General features: G+C 48.5%; 3 long non-coding RNA genes across 4 annotated transcripts; 1 reads left to right on the forward strand and 2 right to left on the reverse strand.

Moving 5' to 3' along the window:
• Positions 1 to 6,676: 6,676 nt before the first annotated feature.
• LOC126040403 (uncharacterized) lies at positions 6,677 to 10,548 on the reverse strand. 2 transcript variants are annotated; one of them, XR_007506641.1, is made up of 3 exons: positions 10,514 to 10,548; positions 7,631 to 7,772; positions 6,677 to 7,199 (listed from the first exon to the last, which is right to left on the reverse strand). It is a non-coding gene; the product is annotated as an uncharacterized LOC126040403 (long non-coding RNA). The 2 variants fall into 2 exon arrangements; XR_007506640.1 differs by lacking the exon at positions 10,514 to 10,548 and adding an exon at positions 9,746 to 9,797.
• A 1,392-nt stretch (positions 10,549 to 11,940) lies between these two features.
• LOC126040402 (uncharacterized) lies at positions 11,941 to 15,827 on the reverse strand. The gene is made up of 3 exons (XR_007506639.1): positions 15,544 to 15,827; positions 14,931 to 15,063; positions 11,941 to 12,191 (listed from the first exon to the last, which is right to left on the reverse strand). It is a non-coding gene; the product is annotated as an uncharacterized LOC126040402 (long non-coding RNA).
• On the forward strand, positions 14,965 to 16,876 carry LOC126040401 (uncharacterized). The gene is made up of 2 exons (XR_007506638.1): positions 14,965 to 15,054; positions 16,708 to 16,876. It is a non-coding gene; the product is annotated as an uncharacterized LOC126040401 (long non-coding RNA).
• Positions 16,877 to 22,233: the final 5,357 nt, after the last annotated feature.

Raw genomic sequence — 22,233 nt, forward strand, 5'->3', positions numbered from 1 at the left:
ATTAAAAAACCAAACAAACAATGCATACTATTAAACCATCTTTCTACCCCTGAACATTCAAAACAAATCTACTGACCTGAAAAAAGAAAGGAAAAAAAAGCTGCATACAAGCGTTACTTTCTATCACACATGCTGCTGAACCTTGACTGGTCCTGAAGCTCTTAGCTCAGGCAGACACCTCTTCCCAAAGGGCTGAGCCAGCTCAAAAGCTGTAAAGCACTCAAGGAAGAGCTGAGCACCAACACCAGAGAAACCCAGGAGCACAATAAGCTCCCTCAGCAGAGGCTGTGGCTCAAATAGCCCGAGCCCCCGCCCACCTCCCTTAGCACAATCACCTGCAAAAGGGGAAGGGCAAACCACCAGCAGTTATAAAGTCAGCTGGAGGGGCAGCAGCACTGTTCTCACCTACCTTAAATTTACAGCAAATGAGACCCTGAACAGACAAAGCAACCCTTACTGACAATGATGGTACCTGCTCCTGTACTATAGCTACACCTATTGCATCAGCAATGGGACCAGGTATGGAATTAAAGTTAATTTGTCTGGGGTGTAGATAGAAAACAATAGATGCCCTTCCACACTAGATAGGAAACTAGCTCATTAAATGCAATGACAATGTTGTTATCAAAATGGACGTGCTTTAGTTTCCTATAAAAAAGCCAAAGCGCTCTGGGGTTATACTTCATTTCTAGCAAGACTGTGCATACCACCTTACTTCTACCAGAACTACCTTCTGGATAGGAATGAATGAAAAAGCAGAATTCGATCCCTTAAGAATTCCATCTCCAAAATATCTCTGGTTGCTAAACAAATTATTTACTGTGAACAGCCAATGATGCAGAGTCCCCCTGAGCGTGTCTCCAGCTGACTCCCTTAACAGAGGTACAAGAGCCCCAAAGCACAAAAGACACCACAAAAAAACCCATGGAAATACATGGGGGGGACCAGGCAGCAGCCATGACCCACAAGGACAGGGCAGGGGGGCAACAACACCCCCTGCAGTCATGCAGGAAAGGGTCAGCAGAAGCCACACCCCCACGGTTTTGGGGGGGAGGGGGCTGCAGCCACAAATGACACCAAGAAAACATGGAACTTCAGGGATACACGGCGGGTGGGGGGAAGGGGGTGATGCCCCCACCAATCAGCATGGGAAAAAACTCACAGGGAAGGTGGGTTAGATGGATAGTTTGCGGTGGTAAGATATGTGCGCAAGAACATGCACAGGCTGGGGGGGGATCATGCATGAGGTTCACCTTCACCAGGGGCTCCAACTAGGTAATCCACAGCAGGTAATCTCATCTGGGATAATCTGCAACAGCAATTCCACTCTGGGTTCTTGACCCAACACCACATAATCCACACTGCCTGCCCCATGGAGGGCATGCTTCCCACAGGATGGTGCATCTGCTGAGCATCACCACACCCTTACAACACCACATCTGAAAAATTGAAGTCACAAACTGTATTTCAGCATATTAAAAAAAATAACACCAAATGAGTAGAGGAATTCCAGCAAAGGGAGAGGCTAGCAGGTGCCCTAATTAGGACTCGAGCTAAACAGGTCAGCTCACAATACAATACATCCTTTAGAATGTAGACCGATGAAAACTGGTTTGCTGTTAGATAACTCTATAAGTGAGATTTGATAAATGATCATATATTAACATTATGGTTGAAACAGTAGACAAAGGGTACCTGGGGACATAACTACAAAAGTGTAGTCAAGTGATTAACTAGTAATTATTCATAAGTTTTGCAGTTCTTTGCTCTTATGACTAGATTTTCCCCTGTAAGCTAAATGGGAACAATGCTGAAACTGATCACATGTGATTGAAACTGCGTTAAGCTTCAAGATCAAAGAACAAGGACAAGAATAAAGACTTCGAGGACAGCCAGCAAGAACTTCAAATGGGTCAGTGGTCGCAAAAGCACCCCTTCGTCTCAAATGGATCCTTCATTGCGCGTGATTGGATGTAGGCAGTACTATGATAATTGGTTGCCTTCATTTTTATGTATATGTATACTAATCTGATTAATAAGCAATTACTTATTCTATATAACCTGTTTGTGCTAAAGCTGTGGCATGCACGCTAGGTGGAACTATCCCCCGTGCATCCAGCGCTGCAATGAAGAATGCCTGCTTTCTAAAACTCCAAAACGAGTCTTAGGGAGTTTCTTCAACCGGCTTTTCAGTATCAGAGGCACAAGGGAGGAAAGAAAAAAAGAAAAAGAAAAAAAAAGGCAGGGCTGTGGGAAAGAGAGGGGACCAGGGGAGGGAGGGGCAGGGAGGGACCAGAATGCCCAAGAGGGGAGACAGGGCTCCGAGGGCCCGGGGCTCACCACAGCTCTTGTTCTTGGTGCTGCCAGGAGAATTTGCCAGTTCAGACGCTTCTTTCTGCTCCTCTCCCGCTCCCCTCCTCTTCTGTAACTCCGGCAGCACGGCCGTCCTCCCCCTAGGAGAGCATGCGTCTCGTAGGTCTTGCAAGACGAGGCTTCCTAGGCACAGAGCCTCGCTCGCTCGCACGCTATGTGGCCGTGCTGCATACGGACCCTGCGGTGCACCTCAGCAAGCCCCAGGGTCTGCTGTAGCCGTCTGCATGTGGCATCAGGGTTGCAGGAGTGACAGCAGCCAGTCAACAGTTGCTGGCAAGAGATTTACAACAAAAAATAATGCCTGGTTCAGCTGACAGCCTGAAGGCAGGCCACAAGAGACCCAAAGCTGCTTTGTGCCAGAGGGGCAGCTCTGTTCGGCAGGAAAGGCCGCGGCCCAGCGCACCAGATGCGAGTGGCCCACCTGCAAGCGAGCGATACCCCGGCGACCCTGGGGCTCAGTCGGGGTGGGCACCTCCGTGCTATCAGAACTCTCCTAATCCTGCACGCATGCAAGGCTTCTTGCGCGGGGCTTGTCTCTTATCGAAAAGACACTGCACTGTGTTACTTAACCGCCCTGCCCTCCGGCGTGCAAAGTAATTAGACGTTGAGGCAGGGAAAGCAAAGACGCCTGTCGGGATATTAGATGTCCTCAGCAGAGGACCACAGAGCCCTTGAGGTTCCATCTTTTGCTCCCTACAGGAGCGTGGCTCCGCACTCCTTGCCGCTCCTGCCAGCAAGCGTCACAATTGCCCTTTGCTGCCTGCAACACGCAGTACCTGCACGGCCCCAGTACTGCCACTTACAGAGCGAGAGGCGCTCGCTATAAAGCGGCGATGAAGAACAAGCACGGCCCGTCGAGATGGCAGGAGGAACACAGAGAGCCTCCAGCATTAGCCAGGCAGGGCTCGCAACTCACCTCGTGTTGTGGTTTAATGCCAGCCGGCAACAAAGGCCCACGCGACCGCTCACTCGCTCCCCCGCCCCCAGCGGGACGGGGAGACAATCGGAAGGGCAAAAGTGAGAAAACTCATGGCTTGAAACGAAAACAGTTTAATCATCATTAAAAAGAAACAACAACAACAACTTGTAAGGAAAAGAAGGAAAAAAAATGACAGAGAACAGGGTGAAGGCAGCACACCAGGGGTCTGGAGCATGATGGATGATGGGGGGGTGGTGGTGTGGAATATGGAGGAGGGAAAGGAGGGAGGCAGGGCAGGAGACAGGAGAGCAGGGGGTGCAGGGGAAACAACTCGCGTGGGTTAAAAACTCATGTGGGTGAAAGGGGTGGGCTGGAGCAGGACATGGGGGGGCATATAGGGGAGACACGGACACAGGGGGTAGGGTATGTGTGGGTACAAAGGTGCACGGGGTGTACTAAAACAAGTTGTGCTGCTTCACAAAAACATGGTCCCACCAGAATTCAGTACGGTTTCTTCTGCTCTTAAACATTAATCAGGCACTTAAAGCCTTCAGTAGACTTGTAAGTCCAAACCTCCGACAATTTACGTAGTCTTATCATTTCTGATATCCATGATATGTGAAAATAAATCTTTCAGTTTAATAGCTGTCACTGAGAAAGATACGTGTTAATCTAAACCACACAAGGGGAATAATATCATGTTCGCCATGTAGACTTCACTAAGAGCTTGAAATTAACTTCCCAGGATATTTTAAGCTTCTAAGCATAAAATAATTAGTGTAGCTTACAGATGTGGAAGAGAAATATTTTGGTATCATAACCAAAGTAGTCTTCTCCTCTCTGAACTGCAACACAATATGTAATATTGCATCAACACTTCAAAACCCACTCTGTCTCTCCTCTTTTCTCATCCAATGTTTTGTTTATTTCTTTCATTATCTATCCCATAAAATGAGAAATAGATTATTATGGAAGAGCTCCTAAGATAAAAAGTTAATGCATTAGACTAGCTGTGATATAAAAATTATTTGGGATATATTTATCTGTGATGTTCTGATAAATTATCTAGTTGTTTACAATTGCTAGGACTTCTCTCATGAGTAAATCACTGGCAATGTGCATGAACACAAGAAACTATTTGTGGGGCACATATTTCTTGCATAGCATTCATTTTTTTTTTAATTTTAAAAGGGGCAACTAATAAATAAGATTTTTGCAGCTACTCACAAAAATCAATAAGCAAAGACATTTGTTCCAAGATTTAAATTACTTGTATAATTTAAAAAACTAGCAAAGCTCTGTAAAGTAAAATAGATACATTTACCTACTAATGTAGGAAACTACAGACAAACTTCAGGAAATGACCAAAGGTGCAGAGGATAGGCTAATAGGCTAAGGCAGAAAAACAACAACAAGAAAAAAACCCCACAGGAGTTCTACAGAAAAATGAGTGAGCAGCCCACAGCACTGGCAGACAACAGATTTTTTTATCCCCACTTCCTCCACCCCTTCTTCCTATTCCCCCCCCCCCCTTTTTTTTTTTTAAAGGAAATAATTTTTCTATTGTGAAACATACTGTCAGTGATGCAGTTGAAGCCAAAAGCTTAAATGAGTTCAGGAGAGGATTAACCAAATTTTAAGACATGTGCCAACACAACTGCTATAAAAAGCATCTGTATCACGGTGAAATGCAAACAGCTACTCTGAGAACGACACATTATTATTCACTAAATTTGCCTTTGCCTTTTACCCTGTTGTATAGTTACTAATGTTGAAAAGAGTCACTGCTGTGCAAGCAACTAAAACTTACAGCGCTTTACGCTCGGAGAGAACTGTGGCCCGTCAGCTCGTGGCTGTGAAGTCTTACAACTTAACACGTTTCAGTTGCACACCAACAAGTTCTGAGGTGGACTGCTGACTGTATTCAATAGTCACAGCTTATGTAGGAGGACATGATAAACTTTACTTATTTGCCTTTAACCGATGCTCCAAATATGTTAAAGTCATTCTTAAAGCAGGTTACTGGTTTGATTACCTTTCAAACAAAACCCTCCTTCAAATGGAGGTTTCTCTTCAGATTTAAGGCATGAACAGAAATCACACCTGCATCATCACTGAAATCAGTGCCTATTTTTCAATAAACTTTAGCAGCATCAGAATTCGTCCTCAAGTACCGTTCATAAAGCAAATGCTTCATTCTTCAAAACTTTTTTTAGCAAATGTTACTAATGCTGTACCACAGACTCCCACGCCCAGTCACACATGTTCTTCCCGAGACTGTTACGCAGCTTAGTATTTTAAAAATCACCATCCTCACTGTGTAGCTGATACCGGTTCTCCCCTTTTTAAAGTCTGTTGTTAAGGAAAAGCTGCAAGTCCTACAAAACCAGGCAGACTTGCTTGTTCTTGCCAAACAGAAAAAGGTTAAGCATTATTAAAAAATAAGACTATTGCCTACCTTTAAGTATCCATAAAGCTATCAACATGAACCGTATGGTGGCTTGTTAGCATCAATATTTGAACACGGGCATGCAAAATGTCCTTCAGTTAAATTCCAAACTCTATGAATTAATTGGTGGGCAATTCCCCAAGGATAAAACATCTATCAAAAGCCAACAGGAAGCCAGAAATCTCTTGCCATTTCATAGGGTAAGAAAAAAAAAATACAGTGAATCCTGAAAAAATAAATAGATATTAGACAGGGAATGCCTATATAGTTATAGGGCAAGTAATAAAACATTTAGTGTTTTGATTATTTTTTTTTATTTATGTCATCACAATAGTTAGACAGACATGGAAACATTTGCAACAGTAATACTTGGGTCACTTTAAAATCTTGGTAACACTGAAATACAGGTCAGCAAAAACTAATGATGTGGGGAGGGGACTTTAGGTCTTATTGTTTTCATACACATTCACAAACACATATCTATATACACACGCACACTCCACAACTCCAAAGAGCTATCTTAACTATGTCTGCAAGTAAACGGAAATAGTAGGCAGAAAGGAACCATATCCATACGAAGACAGTTAGCTGTGTCGTAAAACTGAAGATCACTGCAACCAGTGCCATCTTAAAGAAGAAGAAGAAAAAGAAAAAAAAAAAACCCAACCAAAGAACCTGAAAGGAACCATCGCTGTGCATGTCATAAGCATGAAGGTATTTTAACCTGGTGACTACTCTGCTCTATACTTTAAGCATCATGAAGTTTTTATGTATTTTTAAAGTCTAAGGTTATTATTTTAAATGACCTACTTGTAGTGGCAGCCCAAGTAGCATTCTGGAGAACACCACAGTGTCCACAACTTCTACAGGTCAGTGCAGTATGATTAAGCACTACATTTCTAGGGCAGGAAAAGAAAAAACCACTACCACTCATTTATTCAATTGAAAAGCTTATTACCTGCACTTCCAAAGCAACAGGCTACAGGAACACTGAATGCAAAGTAAACCAGAACCATCTGGAATAGTCTGACGTCTCAGCTCCAAGTTACACATCTTTCATTTTGTATTTTAATGGATTAACAGCATTTGGATGCACAGAAACCGTCTTTACAGTGATGTCTGCAGACCTCCGAGTCAAAAGTTAAAATGTCTTCCTAAAATATAACAGTTTTAGCACTTCCTCTGAAAGGAGTGAAAAAAACCACAACCAGGGAAGGAGGAAGTGACACAACACCAAGGTTTTTTTCCAGAGATAACAAAATCCTGAGAGAACAAGATGCTTGTGCTATCAGAATAAAAATCCCCAAAGAAACAAAAGAGTTTACCTTTCCCTTGGAAAAGTTACCTTTGAGTCAAGATCTGCTCTTTTTCTCTCCCAAACATGAAATCTCTCTTCAGCTTAAGACTGTCTTCTACTGCAGCAGAAATTTAGTGCACACGCTGGAACCTGGACAGAAACTTATTTAAAAAAACCAAACAATACAATAGTATTACAGTGGCTAGAGATCTTTTACATATTCTGATGAAAAGACTCAACTTATTTCTAGGAAATAAAGTGTTTGGGGCCAAAGCCAATGCATGATGTTCATGTAAGGTTAAATTTTTATTAATTTTTTATTTTTTTTAAATTGATATATTGAAAAAAGCTGGAGAAGGAAGCGGGGACAGAAATGAAAAACCACTCAGGGAGTCAGTGGTATAGATTGTCACCATGCAATCTAAATATTGTAATTGCAGATCACATAGTCAGAACAAGCCAGTCAAAAGTAGCACACTCCCTGGGAGAGGGGCGGGAGTCTCTTCCCCCTTGTATTTCAAGCCAAGACCCAACTAGCAGAAGGCAGCTTTTCTGTCAGATAAAGCAAGGCAAAAGGATCACGTACAGCAACTTCCTTGCAGCCTCTTGCTCCTGAGCACCCTTCTTCACCTCTTTCTTTCTTTCTTTCTTCTGGTGATGGGAAGGCAAAGCATGTTCTGTTCCTGTGAGCCCATACGGCTTGTCCCTATAGTCACAGCAGGCACCTGTGATTCCTCTCCGAAGACATTTACGCATAGAAATCAGTTGAGTGGTGTGTTACGGAAGCATAAGCTGCAGTGGACGTGATTTTGAATCAGTTATTTTTTTGCCCATCATGACAAAATAAAACCAGCAATTTCTTACTTTATAGAAATCCTCCTAAAGTAGTAGTTGCCCCCAATCGCTGTCAAGTTTTTGTATCACAGGAGAAGAAATGCAGCCAAAACAACATTTTCTCTAAAAGGACCACTCCGAACTGCACAAGCAGGCAGGCACAGGCAGCTCCCAATTTAATGAAGTATACGTACACAGCACCACTTAGTGGTGCAAGCAGAGTCACCGCTGACAGGAATGAGAAATCTGAACACCAACCTTCCTGCCCCGGCCCCCTGGACACTGCAGCCCGATCTTGATAAACTGACCGCCTGGATAAAGAAAGCTATCTGGCAACTAAAAAGATCCATTGTACTTTTCTGCTCAGTACACCTAAAGATACAGATTCACCCTCGAAATCTTGGCAATTTCTTGAATACCACCAATACTCAGAACAGGTTTCAAATAGCAACGTGGCAGGACAAAGTAATAAATACTTATCCTTAAGTCTGCTAACTTTCTAAACCTTTGCCTAGACCTTAAGGAAATGTAAAAACAAACAAACTACTGGAAAGTTCAACACACAATCCACGCAAAGTTAAGGCTATCAAGTAGGAACCTGATTACAAGTATAAATCATGCAACAGCTACTCTATGACATGGATGTCCTGAACAGATCATCCTCTACAGTTTAAGTCCAAGGTACAAACCCATCAGCACCTCCTTCCCTCTCTGTATCGCTGTGGTTATCTGCTCCATGCCCAGAGCCAAAAAGAATCCCGACGTTGGAGTTACTGTTCCTTTTATGCCCACCCCCATACTTCTTTCCCGACGGAGAGGTGATGCACCTGATTTGAGGTAGAGTGCAGACAACCTTCTCATCTAGTGCTGGGCAGTTTATTTGTCCCATAAACAAACCCCAGGAAAGAGAATGCACGGTTGGACGGGTGCACTTGAGGTTTTGACCACACGGTAGCACCGTTAACTGCTGAAGGAGCAGGACTCTCTGCCGCTGTGTCCCTGTCACGACTGCCCTCACGTCCCCAGTCTGCACCCAGCTCCTCCAGAGTGTGCAGAGGGGCTTCCAGCCCTGGCTCAGCAGGCGTCCACATAAGATCCCCCAGCCAAGAGGGGGGTGTATGCTCACCTGCCACATCGATACCGTGGGTACATTAAAAGCCACCCCCCAACCCTTTCCCCAGAAGTGCTTGTGGGAGGCTTTTCAGTCATCTGGCTGTAAAGCCCCTCCCCCTCAGGGAGACCAACATGCAGGCATGCATTGCTCTAACTCCCCAAATCCACTGCCCTCCGAGGAATAAAAGGTGTCTGGGCCACTACCCCGGCTCTAATCTGCAGATATGCCTGGCTTCCCAGAAGTAGGCTGAGAAAGCCAGCATTAAGGCAGTCCTTCCCACTCCCAGATCCACAAAATCCTCAGAGAAAAGAAGAAAAATAGCCACTTCACTGCAGCATGAAGTAAATAAACTTGGGGGACACAGGAGGCCAGTTCTCCTGGGGTCAATGGAAAGGAGGGGTAGATGCAACATATCTGAGGATTTTGCATGTGCACAGCCGAAACAGCAACGCCTCAAGCAGGGATGCGTCCCATTTATGGCAGTTCCTCCCCGCTTCTCATCCCCAAAAGACAAACTCAGGCCTCTGCCTTCTCCATGTGTAGCTCCCCACTCCCTTCAGCATGGAGCTGCGAGGCTCTGGGTTTGTGGAGAACCACAGGTGGGAAACCGAGGCTACTAATGGTGACCACAGAGAACAGACCAGCTCGGAGGGGGCGAGGAGGGCTGATGCACAATTTCTACGTTTGAATTTGTTGGGAACTCGGTGGGAGTCACAGGCTTGCAAACCACAACCCCAGCTATCCAGGACATGGGCTTACCAACATCACAAACCTCCGGGGACGGCGCCTGCGCCGGCGAGCGAACGCCGGGCTGCCCCACGCGAAGCACGGCGCATGTGCCCGGGAAGCGCATCCGCACGGCTGGTCGGGGAGCGGGCGCAGTGGGAAGCCCGCGGAAAACCACGCGAAACCGGCAACGCTCCTGAGTCTGACCTGGTCGGACTCCGGGGGCCGCGAGGACTACGCCGCGCCCGAGAGCCACGCTGCTGCCCGGCCGCCGACTCCGCGAAAACTACAGCTCCCAGCATGCCCCGGGAGGCAGCCTGCCCTGCTGCCTGACCCCGAGGGGACGCCGCTTCCGTTCCCTCCCACCTCCCCACGCCGGCGCAGCGGCAGTTCCTGCCGAGCCCCCAGCGCCGCTCCGGGTAGCTCCGGCGCGCTCCCGCCGCCGCCGCTCCGGCACGGCGCGGCCCTGCTGCTGCTCCGTGCGTCCGACAGGGACCCCACCGTCCTCCTCGGGGTTTTGCCCGGGACTCGCCGGCCGACTGCGCAGCCCCGCCACGGGGCCCGGTGAGCCCCCCCGCGCGCCCGTTCTCTCAGCCACCCTGTCAGCGCCCCACCCCACCCCCGCGCGCCCGTTCTTTCAGCCGCCCTGTCAGCGCCCCCCCACCCCCGCGCGCCCGTTCTCTCAGCCGCCCTGTGAGCCCCCAGGGCTCCCCCCCGGCCTCGGCACAGGCGGCCCCCACCTCCCCCGGGCCACCCCCGCCTCCGACGTTCGCGCTCCGAGGGGTGCCCGGCTCCGCTCACCTTCTCCCTCGGGGCAGCCGCAGCCCGGTCACCGCTCAGCTCCGCTCTGCTCCGCTCCTGCCTGGGCTCCCGGCGGCCCCTCCCCCGGCAGCCCCTCCCCTTGCCAGAGAGGAGGCGTCGCCATCAGCCTCACTGCCCGCACCTGCGGCTCCCCCAGCCCCGGCCCGCAGCTGTGGTACCGAAACGCGGAACCAAACCCCTCAGCACCAAGGTGAAGTGAAGCAGCAGGCACTGCCTTGATTGAGTGAAAGATGTCAAGAGTCATCTGATGTGGAAGAGGTGTTAACTGGGGTCAAAATACAGATTTTAATACCCATCTTATTTTAGTTCTAAGACTTGGCGATTGCCAGGTATCATCTTTTAGATTTCCCCAGGTCCACCAGAGAGCGAGGCCACAAGGGAGATTTCTTCCAGAGAGACGATAGAGTTATTAAGTCTAAAGACCACGATTTGCTTTTCTCCTTCATGAAAAGGTGAGTGGATCATATAGCATCACTAGTCACCCAAGCAGTTAACCCTGAACTTTTCACCTGTCCTTTAATGCAGTCAACTCCAAGCTAAATTTTTCCCGTTATTAAGAGGGGACCAAAGATCATGTGAAATATTATTATACTTTCTACAAATACACCCCCATCTTAGAGCTTTAGCTACTAGAGAAAGTCTTTGGAGTTTGGGGTCAGAGGAGCTGCAAGTATAAACTTTCATACAGCTCTGTTTAGGATGTGTGATGTTTCTCTGGTTGTCTAAACCAGTCTAAATTTCCACAGATGGTCCCGACTCTGGGTGGCTCTAACAAGGATCCTGGAACTCCAGTAAGTTCTAAACATCGTTTTATATTTTAAACATGATCCCAGGTTCCTTTTTGCACTTGTCTCTACGGTTTTGGCAGCTGACAGCCCCAAGGGGTGCTTGTACAAGTTTCTCCCGAAGGGCGAGTAAAATAATTCTTTTGTCCGTGAGGTGGATGGTTTGGTAACGTTATAATTCACAACGCTATAATTCCTTCTTTCAAATTTTAAAAAAATAATTGCCTTTTAAATCCATCCAATTTAATCTGCTAAAATGATTCTCATTGTTCTACCTCTTTTCTCAAGTTTTGGTTAAATTCAATGTCAGTATTCTCCACGGAACTAGATTTTCATCTGACTTTGGAATCGGAAGGCAGGCTGTTACTGAGGTTAAATTTTGTGTCTTTACAAAACTTTGAATCAGTTACAAAACTAGATTATTTTTTTTAATCCAAATGACAAAAACGGTTAATATCAAGATGAATAGCTCAAACAATAATTGTTTCATTTTGTTTATCTCATGTTTAGAACCCCTCAAAAAAAATACATACACCCTCTAAACACACAAAAAGATTACTGCCCTCGACAATATTCCTAATAGCAACCCCAACATTATGAACTTTACACAACTGTTTTCCCAAATAGATAACGTGAAACTTAACTTATAGATTTTCCGTTTTAAAGGGCCAGTTTCTTTAGACTTCCAGTTTCTTGTTGGGTGCTTTCTTTATTCTCGAATAATGAAGCCAAGGTTCTTCTCCCAGACCTTTACTGCTACAGGTGTTGTTAAAATGACTCGATACGGTCCTTTCCACTTCTCGGTGATTTTATATATATTCAATCTCCTGGTCGGAAGGGATGCACTGCTACGTCCAATTCTAAGGGTCCAGCTGTGGAGACATACTGACAAAGTTCTTGAAAAGAATTGCTTAAAGAAATCATAACACCTTTTAAAAACATATCTCCAAAGGCACTCAAGATACTCAGAACATAGGACTCTTGATATGGCCTTTCATACAACATTTCATAAAGACTTGACTTTTCTTTCTCTTCTGGCTATACTCTGATTCTTAATAGAGCCACGGGTAACGCTTTAACCCATGTGAGGAGTGAGGTTTCCTGACAAATTTTACTCGACTGTTGCTTAAGGATATAGTTCATTCCCTCTCTCTCTCTCCCCCCACACACACACTTGCTTGTGGTCTATGTGGGGTGTGATAGTCTCAATCCATAGATAATACTTTGCTCAACTTGTCTCATGATCTTTGCTATAAAATGAGGGCCATTGTCAGATGACATTCTTACAGGCACCCCATATTTTGGTATTATCTCTCTGAGCAAGACTTTGACTACTTCCCTTGCTTTGTTGGTGCGACAAGGGAAAGCCTTGGGCCACCCAGTAAAGATATCAACTAAAACTAGGATATATCCTTATTTTCAAGGCAATTCTATAAAATCAATTTGCTAATATTCTTCTAAAAAATTTCCTTATTTAATAATCCCAAAGATGATCTTATTACTGATTCGGGGATAATTTTACATATACATTTCACGTCTGCTTATAATTGTTTAAACAATCTTTGTCATATTTCACTTTCTGTTTCCCAATATACTTTGTGATGTTCAATGGGGCAATTTCTCTTATTATTGTGGGTGGGACTATTATTCGACCTGTTGGTGTTACAGCCTATCCTGTTTCATTTTGTTAGCCTGCAATCTAATAATTAATTCTTCATCTTTTTCATTACAATTTGGAGTTTCTTTAGGCAATTTTATACCTTCCTCTGGAACTAGTGCTAGGATGCCTTTTTCTGCAGCCTCTTTAGCAGCTTTATCAGCCAGTCGGTTACCTGCGTTAGGACCGGTCTTACCTAACTGGTGTGCTTTACCATGCATTATCGTGACTGCTGTTGGTTTTTGAATGGTTTCTAACAATTTCAGTATTTGTTCTGCGTGCTGAACGGTGGTTCCTGGTGCAGATAACAGTCCTCTTTCTCCCCGTATCGCTCCATGCGCACGTACTACTCCAAAAGCATACTTTGAGTCTGTCCAAGTGTTGACTCGCTTTCCTTGACTTAGTTCCAGAGCTCGAGTAAGAGCTATCAGTTCAGCCTTTTGGGCAGATATCATCGAAGGCAAAGTTGGCAACGCAATTACCTCCTCAGTAGTTATTGTCTATCTCGAGAAACGTTTTCCTTCACAGATGGAACCGCTTCTGTCGGCATATAGTTCCCAATCTGTTTCTTCTAGTGGCACATCTCAGAGATCCAGTCAGCTGGAGTAAACTCTTTCGATTGCCTGCAAGCAGTCACGTTCCAGTTCTCCTTTAACTTGGTCAGTTGTTGAAAACGCAACAGGGTTAACGGCGGTAGTAGTTTTTAGGTAAACATCATCTTGTTCCAGCAACAACACCACTTGGTATTTCAGCATTCTGCTAGGGGATAACCAGTGCCCCCCTTTCCGTTTTAGCACAACAGTTATCATATGGGAAACGTACAGTAATCCTTTGTCCTCAGGTGAACTTACGAGCTTCCTAGATCAGTAGCACAGTTGCAGCGACGGCTCTCGGACGACCAGAGCATCCCAGACTCACATTATCTAATCGCTTCGAGAAGTAGGCCACAGCTCGCCCACTTGGCCCTAAATATTGGGCCAGGATACCCAGAGCTCTACCTCTTCTTTCACGAGCAAAAGGTTCAAGTGTCTCTTGTGAGATCTGGCAGACGCTAGGGCTGGCACCCCTATTACAGCCTGTTTCAATTCTTGGAAGGTAGCTTTCTCGGCGTCGGTCCAATCCATTGTTTGAGGTTTTGAGCTGCTCCTATAAAGGTCAGGCCAGCAAGCCACAATTTATAATCTACAGGTGACACCACTCGACCATTCCCGGAAATGCTTGTCATTAATTTTTTTAGTCTTAGGTTCGGGGAGACGACACATTACCTCTTTTCCCTCAGGTCCCAATTATCTCTGTCCTTTTAGGATTTTAAAACTCAAATAAGTTTCTTCTTTCTGGGTTATTTGGGCTTTTTCTTTTGACACTCGATATCCACTGATTCCCCAAAAGTTCAAAAAGTTAACAGTTAACTTTGTGCATTGTTCTTCCTTCTCAGCTACAATTAACAGATCATCCGTATATTTCAGCAAGATTTCTTGATTATTTTCTTTCTTCCAAATCTCTAATTCTTGTGCCAGTTGATTTCCAAAAATGGTAAGACTATTCTTAAAGCCTTGAGGCAAGACTGTCCACGTATATTGTGTTTTTCTCCCAGTCTCAGGATTTTCCCATTCCAAAGCAAAAACCTCTTGACTATTGGGATCCAAGGGAATACAGAAAAAGGCATCTTTTTGGTCTAACACTGTGAACCATTCTCATTTCTCCGTTAGGGTTGTTAACAAAGTATAAGGATTTGCCACTACCGGATGAATATCTTGTACCATTTGATTTATTGCTCTGAGGAGGTCTTGAACTAATCTGTCATCTTTTTCATCAGCCTTTTAACAGGCAAGATCGGGGTGTTATATCTGGATTCACATTCTATTAACAATTTGTATCTTAAAAATTTTTGTATTACCATTACTAACCCTTTCCAACTTTCTGTTTTTGGGGGGGGATATTGTTTAATTCTTACCGGATTCGATCCTGGCTTTAATCAACTCTCACAGGTTCTGCTTTTTGGATTTACCAGGAACTTCCCAGTCCAGACGATTGGAATGACAGCATTATACTTGGACTGGTATAATCTTCTGCTTTCGGTAAACATCCTGTTAACAACAAAGCCACTGCTTCGATACATTTAGTTTCTGGAATTAAAATTTTAATCTCTCCATTTTTAAATTTAATTTCTGCCTCTAAGTTCTCAAATAGATCTCTCCTTAACAGGAATTTAGGAGAATTTGGCACATACAAAAACTGCTGAGTGACCCATTGCTTTCCTAATTTCATTGTTAAAGATTTAAAGAAGGGTCTAGTTTCTCGTTCGCTTGTTGCACCACCACCACCAATTTCTTCAAAACTTAACTCTCCCTCTAAGGTATTTAAAACTGAAAAGGTGACTCTAGTGTCAACTCAAATTCAATTTTCTGTTCTCCCAGTTCAGCTTGTTGCTGAAATCCGGAATAAAACTCCTTAACAGCAATGAGAAGTTAAGAAGCACGTACTTTATTGCAGCGCTGGGCATACAGGGGATCACTCCACCTAGTGTGTGCACCTGTCTAGTTTAATCATGCAGGTTAAATACACACCTGTTATCCATATTCACTAAATTTCTGGGAAATGTCATACATAATCATCAACTGTCCGATAAATCATTAGCATATGTAACTGTCCTTCTACGCAGGCGTGGTGAAGCCTCTGGTGGTCTTCAGAAGCCCGCTGGTGGTCTTCCATAGTCTTCTTCACTTTGTCCGATAGTTGACCTCTCTTATGTGATTCTGCGCAGTATGATTTTCGCCATCATGTATTAGATTTACATAAAAGTACATTCAATGTTAATTCTTGAATTTAACGTTTCTAGTGATTGGCTCTCAGTCACACCACCTTCTCAATATTCTTATACTAAAACATTCATTAGTTAATCTTACTTAATTCCACTAACTGGAATCTTGATCAAAGTGGGGTTTCTAAGCAACAGAACTAAGATCCATAACGATCTCTCTTAGTTTCTTAGGACGAAACACTACAAACTAACAAATCGGTCGAAGTTTCTATGGTTAACTTATTTTAGACAATACTTATTTTCTTATGACTGTATACAGCACATTTTGTATGTTCCTAAGTTTCGATGACTACATTGCGAGCTTCAAACCCCTATATATTCTACAATCTTTACTTTTTCATCAAACCCAGCTTATATAAAATTTTAACTTATCAGAATATTTGTAACAAGCTGTAACCAGAGGTTCTGCTGCGAGACTTCCCTCCGGTCCCTGTCAGATACGTTCACTTAAAAAGAACAAATCTACATGTGGTACTTTATTCCAATTACTCTCTCTCCTACAAAACAACAGTAATTGCAATATAGTATTGTAACTCAAAGTTCTGTTTTTTACCATTTTTCCTGCAATTCACCCCAATGTGCCAATAAACATCCCAACAGTGATGTTTCTGGTAACTTTTCATCAGCAGTTCTATTTCCTGCACTCTTATTCTTAAACAATGTTGCTAATGCCATTACACTTATATACATTCAAATACTAAATACCAAACAAATGCAAACGACAGCTGTCCCAAATAATACACCAAGTCCAACCCAGCAATAGCTTCCGCTTATGACTTACGGGCAGACGTCTAGGCTTCCACTGCAGACAGGTACCCTCCAAGCCCCAACCCTGCGAAGCTTTCACCGCGCTTCACGGGCAGGCTTTCCAAACAAATTCCAAAGCAGCAGCGCCTTACCTTTTTTCCAGGGAACGCTGCGAGGAGCTTTGCGTGTCGAGGGTGACGGTTCTCCCCGACAATACCTCGGTGCCGGCCAGAGTTCGATCGACACTCGATCTCGTCCAGTCTCACTCGCAAGGTCCCATCTGGGTCGCCAAAACCGTTACCGAAATCCAGAATAAAACTCCTTAACACCAACGTGAAGTTAAGCAGGCACTTTGTTTATCGCAGCGCTGGGGACACGGGGGATCGCTCCTCCAAAGGCGTGTCCCACTTAGTATCAAAATCCATCAGCTTTTACAGACTTTTCCCGTCAGGTCATTGTTACCTAAGCTCCTTCCGTAAAAACGCGTACTATGCTCGTTCTTAAATTTAACCTTTGTAATGATCGGTCCTGTGATTATATAACCTTATCAATATTCTTATTTAAAAACAATCATTGGTCAGTGACACTTGGCTCTGCTGACTGGCATCTTCGATACTCAAATCAAGATGGGAAGGGTAAGGGGGTTTCCAAGCAGCAAACTGGTGTCCATGACGGTTTCCTTAGTTTCCTGAAACAGCATGCAGAAAAACCAGTAACTTCCTGGTGAGGTCTCTAGGGTTAGCTGTTTCAAACTTTAACAATATTACGGTTCCTAGCGTCACGCATAACACAGCTCCTAAAGTTTCTATGGCTACGTTTCAAACTTAACAATCCTATACGTTATGCTTCACAATTTTACTTCTTAATCAAACCTAACTCTTCTATGTGATTAAATGTTGATTTCTTTACCAGAATATTTGCAACAGCCGGAGCCCAGCAGGAACACGGGGGGCCCGCCCCCCCCAGTGCCTCACCTCCTCCTCCCCTGGGCTCCCTCACAGCCCCTCGCCCCGTGCAGAGGGAGCGCAAACGCAGCCCGGAGGGCAAAGGGGCCGGCCGGCCAGCGTCTATTCAGTCAGTCGCGCGCCTATCGAGTCCTGCCAGCGAGTCTGCTCCGGGGCTCGGGGCGCCCCCCGGCGCTCCCCCTGCCCCTCCGACACCTCTGATAGCATATTTCCATACGTTCTGTACGGCACGTCTAAATATTTGGATGGTTTTAATACTTTGTACCAGCTGTGGTTTGCTGCTAGGTGACTGTAAAAGTGAGATTTGGTAAATAATTATTAGAAGTCTTATACTAACGCTACGACTGAAACAATAGACAAAAGTATAGCCGAGCAATTAACTAGCAGAGGTAGGTACTCCTAAGTTTTGCAGTTCTTTGCTCTTATGACTAGATGTTCCCCTGTAAGCTAAATGGGAACAATGCTGAAACTGATCAAATGTGATTGAAACTGCGTTAAGCTTCAAGATCAAAGAACAAGGACAAGAATAAAGACTTCGAGGACAGCCAGCAAGAACTTCAAATGGGTCGGTGGTCGCAAAAGCAGCCCTTCATCTCAAATGGATCCTTCATTGCGCGTGATCGGATGTAGGCAGTGCTATGATAATTGGTTGCCGTCGTTTTTATGTATATGTATACTAATCTGATTAATAAGCAATTACTTATTCTATATAACCTGTTTGTGCTAAAGCTGTGGCATGCACGCTAGGTGGAACTATCCCCCGTGCATCCAGCGCTGCAATGAAGAACACCTGCTTTCTAAAACTCCAAAACGAGTCTTAGGGAGTTTCTTCGACCGGCTTTTCAGTATCAGAGGTACAAGGGAGGAAAGAAAAAAAAAAAAAGAAAAAAAAAGGCAGGGGTGTGGGAAAGAGAGGGGTCCAGGGGAGGGAGGGGCAGGGAGGGACCAGAACACCGAAGAGGGGAGACAGGGCCCCGAGGGCCCGGGGCTCACCGCAGCTCTTGTTCTTGGCGCTGCCAGGAGACTTTGCCAGTTCAGCCGCTTCTTTCTCCTTCTCTCCTCCCTTCCTCTTCTGTAACTCCAGTCGCTTGGCTGTCCTCCGCATAACGGAACACGCGAGCCCCTCGCAGCTCTTACAAGATGAGGCCTCCTAGACACGTAGCCTCACTTGCTCGCTCACTACATGGCCGTACCGCGCTGCTGGACGTGCATACAGAACCTGGCGGTCTGACCTGCTGTGGACTACGAGGAGGGATCCTCCCACACCCACAGACACAGGGTCTCTCTGGCCTGCAGCAGGAGGCAGCTGCCAGCCAGATGGCCTTCCGTTTCTTCTTCTTCACCTTTCTGTGGCCTCTCCAGCTTCAGCAGCTCCCGTCCACAGCCAGTAAGCGCTCCGCCTGTCCCTCTGTGCTCCCATGCCGCGAGGAGAGGGAGGCCAGGCAGAGACAGCCCACGCGAGCCTGAGGCTGCTGCAGTCAACGGCATCCCCGGGGACAAACGGACAACCGCGCTCACGGCGTGGCCTCTGGCAGAGGGAAAGAGGCAGCAGCGACCGTTATTACCGTAGCTCCGCCCTGGCCGGAGCCCCTCCGTCCGCAGGGGCTTCCGCGGACGGACGCCGCTCCTTCCCCGCGCGGCTGCTAACGGCACCCGCGTTAAGGGAGACTCGAGAACACCGGAGGGCCAGCTTGCTGCCCCCACGACAGGGCTCGGGGGCTGCCTGCGGCTGCAGCACAGGCTTCAGGGGAGGGGCTGCAGCTGGAGGCAGCCGCACGGGCCGAGCGGGGCCGGGGGAAGGCGCCGGGGGAGTTCCGGCGACTCGGGGAGGCGCCCGCTGGCCGCGCCTGGGGGGTGCCCGCCTCCGTCCCCTCTTCCCTTCTGTCGGCTCTCGGGGACCTGCCCAGCACTGCCCTGGCCCGGCTCGCCTCCGGCGGACCGGGAGCCTGCCGCGGCGGCCGCTTCGCAGCTTCCCGTCCCGCCAGCCCCGGGCGGCCAGCGGGCAGGAGGCACCCGCCGCCGCCCCCGCCGGAGGGGATCGCTCGCCTCACCCGCGGTCCCGGCGCTCGCCCGCTGCCGCCGACACCCGCGCCCTGCGCGCCGCCACGCTGCTCCCGGGGACTGCGCATGCGCGCCGACCGTACGACGGCGCGCCGGAGGGCTCAGAGCCGGCGCGCGAACGCCGGGCTGCAGTACCGCACTTTGCCCACAAGGCGGCACCAGCGGCGGCGGCGGCGCTGCTGCTGCGCACCTGTGCGGTGCCGGCGCTGCAAGTTCGGCGCTTTGCGCGCGGAGCGCCCGCCGACACGCGCCCGCGGGGCGGCAGCGGCCTTTCCTTACCGGGAGGGAGGAAGCAACGAGCGCGGCGGCACTTTCCCCCGGGGACGCACTGCCGGCACCGTCGGACGGCACGTGCAGGACCGGGGCAGCCCCGCGCACTCGCAGCCTCCGAGCTGCAGTACCGAACATTGGCCGCGGGGTGGCAGCGGCGAGGGCTTGGCAGGACGCGCCAGCGCGCATGCGCGGCACCCCAGCTGCAGTATCGGACTTTGGTCGTTAGGTGGCGAAAGAGAGCGCTGGCGCATGAGGCAGCGACCGCGCACGCGCGGTTTCCGAGCTGCTGTACCGTGGTTTGGTAGCCAGGCAACAGCAGGACTGCCGTAAACCGCGCCGCCGTGTCGCGCTTTGGTTGCTAGGCAACAGCTGCGAGCGCCGTACAAGGCGCAGCACGCATGCGCGGATGCTCAGCTGCCGTAACGCGTTCTGGTTGCTAGGCGACAGCAGGAACGCCGCCGCGCATGCGTAGTTACCGAGGCGTCGTGTCGCGCTTTGGTTGCCAGGCAACAGCGGCGAGCGCCGTACAAGGCACAGCGCGCCTGCGCGGTTGCGCAGCTGCCGTAACGCGTTCTGGTTGCTAGGCAACAGCCGCGAGCGCCGTACAAGGCGCAGCGCGCATGCGCGGTTGCCGAGCTGACGTAACGCGTTCTGGTTGCTAGGCGATAACAGAAGCACCGTAAACTGCGACGCTGCGCATGCGTAGTTACCAAGGAGTCCTGTCGCGCTTTGGTTGCCAGGCAACAGCGGCGAGCGCCGTACAATGCGCAGAGCGCATGCGCGATTGCCCCGCTGCCGTAACGCGTTCTGGTTGCTAGGCAACAGCAGCGAGAGCCGTACAAGGCACAGCGCGCATGCCGAGCTGACATAACTCGTTCTTGTTGCTAGGCGACGACAGAAGCGCCGTAAACCGCGATGTTGCGCATGCGCGTTTACTGAGGCGCCGTGTCGCGCTTTGGTTGCCCGGCAACAGCGGCGATCGCTGTACAGGGCGCAGCGCGCATGCGCAGATTCCGAGCTGCCGTAACGCGTTCTGGTTGCCAGGCAACAGCGGCGAGTGCCGTACACGGCGCAGCGCGCATGCAGAACTGCCGTAACGCGTTCTGGTTGCTAGGCAACAGCAGGGAGCACCGTACAAGGCGCAGCGCGCATGTGCGGTTGTCGAGCTGACGTAACTCGTTCTGGTTGCTAGGCGACAACTGGAGCGCCGTAAACCGCGACGCCGCGCGTGCGTGGTTATCAAGGCATCGAGTCGAGCTTTGGTTGCCAGGCAACAGCGGCATGCAACGTACGAGGCGCAGCGCGCATGCCGAGCTGCCATAATGTGCTTTAGTTGCCAGGCAACAGCGACGAGCGCCGTACGTGCGCCACCGCGCATGCGCGCCTGTCGAGATGCCTTACCGCGTCTCGGTTATCCGTCAACAGGAGCCCACCGACACACGCCACCGCGCATGCGCGCCTCCCCCACGCCAGTTCCCACCTTCGGCCACGGGGCAGCAGAATCCGCACCCCCGCAACGATCCTCTTCTGAGCGTCAGCTGCGTGAGGGATGACTGACAGCTCGGCCCAGTAGAGACCAGCCGCAGGCGGCAACTCCTTACTGGGGGCACAGGGCTGACGTCGCCCTGCCCTTTCCCCACTCGCAGCCCGGGCACTCCTCTTCATCGCCTCCCTTCCAAAAAGCACCCGAGCGGCGGGAGCGTTTACAGCAGTCAAGTGCAAGGAACAGACAATTCGGGCGGCCGCTTCTGTCCCTGCCCCCCACCCCCCATTATCTAGAGAGGAGAAGCAGCACAGGGAACCTGCAAATGGGGGGGGGGAGGGGGGGGGTAAGGGAGGGTGTCCCCTGGAGCAAGCCCCAGGGACTGCTGTATCCCTCTGCATGTGGCATCAGGCTTGCGGGAGTGACAGCAGCCAGTCAGCAGACGCTGGCGAGAGATTTACAACAAAAAATAACGCCTGGTTCAGGTGACAGCCTGAAGGCAGGCCACAAGAGACCCAAAGCTGCTTCGTGCCAGAGGCGCAGCTCTGTTCGGCAGGAAAGGCCGCGGCCCAGCGCACCAGATGCGAGCGGCCCACCTGCAAGCGAGCGATACCCCGGCGACCCTGGGGCTCGGTCGCGGTGGGCACCTCCGTGCTATCAGAACGCTGCTCTCCTAATCCTGCACGCACGCAAGGCTCCTTGCGCGGGGCTTGTCTCTTATCAAAGAGACGCTGCACGGTGTTACTTACCGCCCTGCCCTCCGGCGTGCAAAGTAATCAGACGTGAAGCAGGGAAAGCAAAGAGGCCTGTCGGGATATTAGATGTCCTCAGCAGAGGACCATAGAGCCCTCGAGGTTCCATCTTTGCTCCCTACAGGAGCGTGGCTCCGCACTCCTTGCCGCTCCTG

Source organism: Accipiter gentilis, chromosome 7 (assembly GCF_929443795.1).
Source record: "Accipiter gentilis chromosome 7, bAccGen1.1, whole genome shotgun sequence".
Classification (NCBI taxonomy): Eukaryota; Metazoa; Chordata; class Aves; order Accipitriformes; family Accipitridae; genus Astur; species Astur gentilis.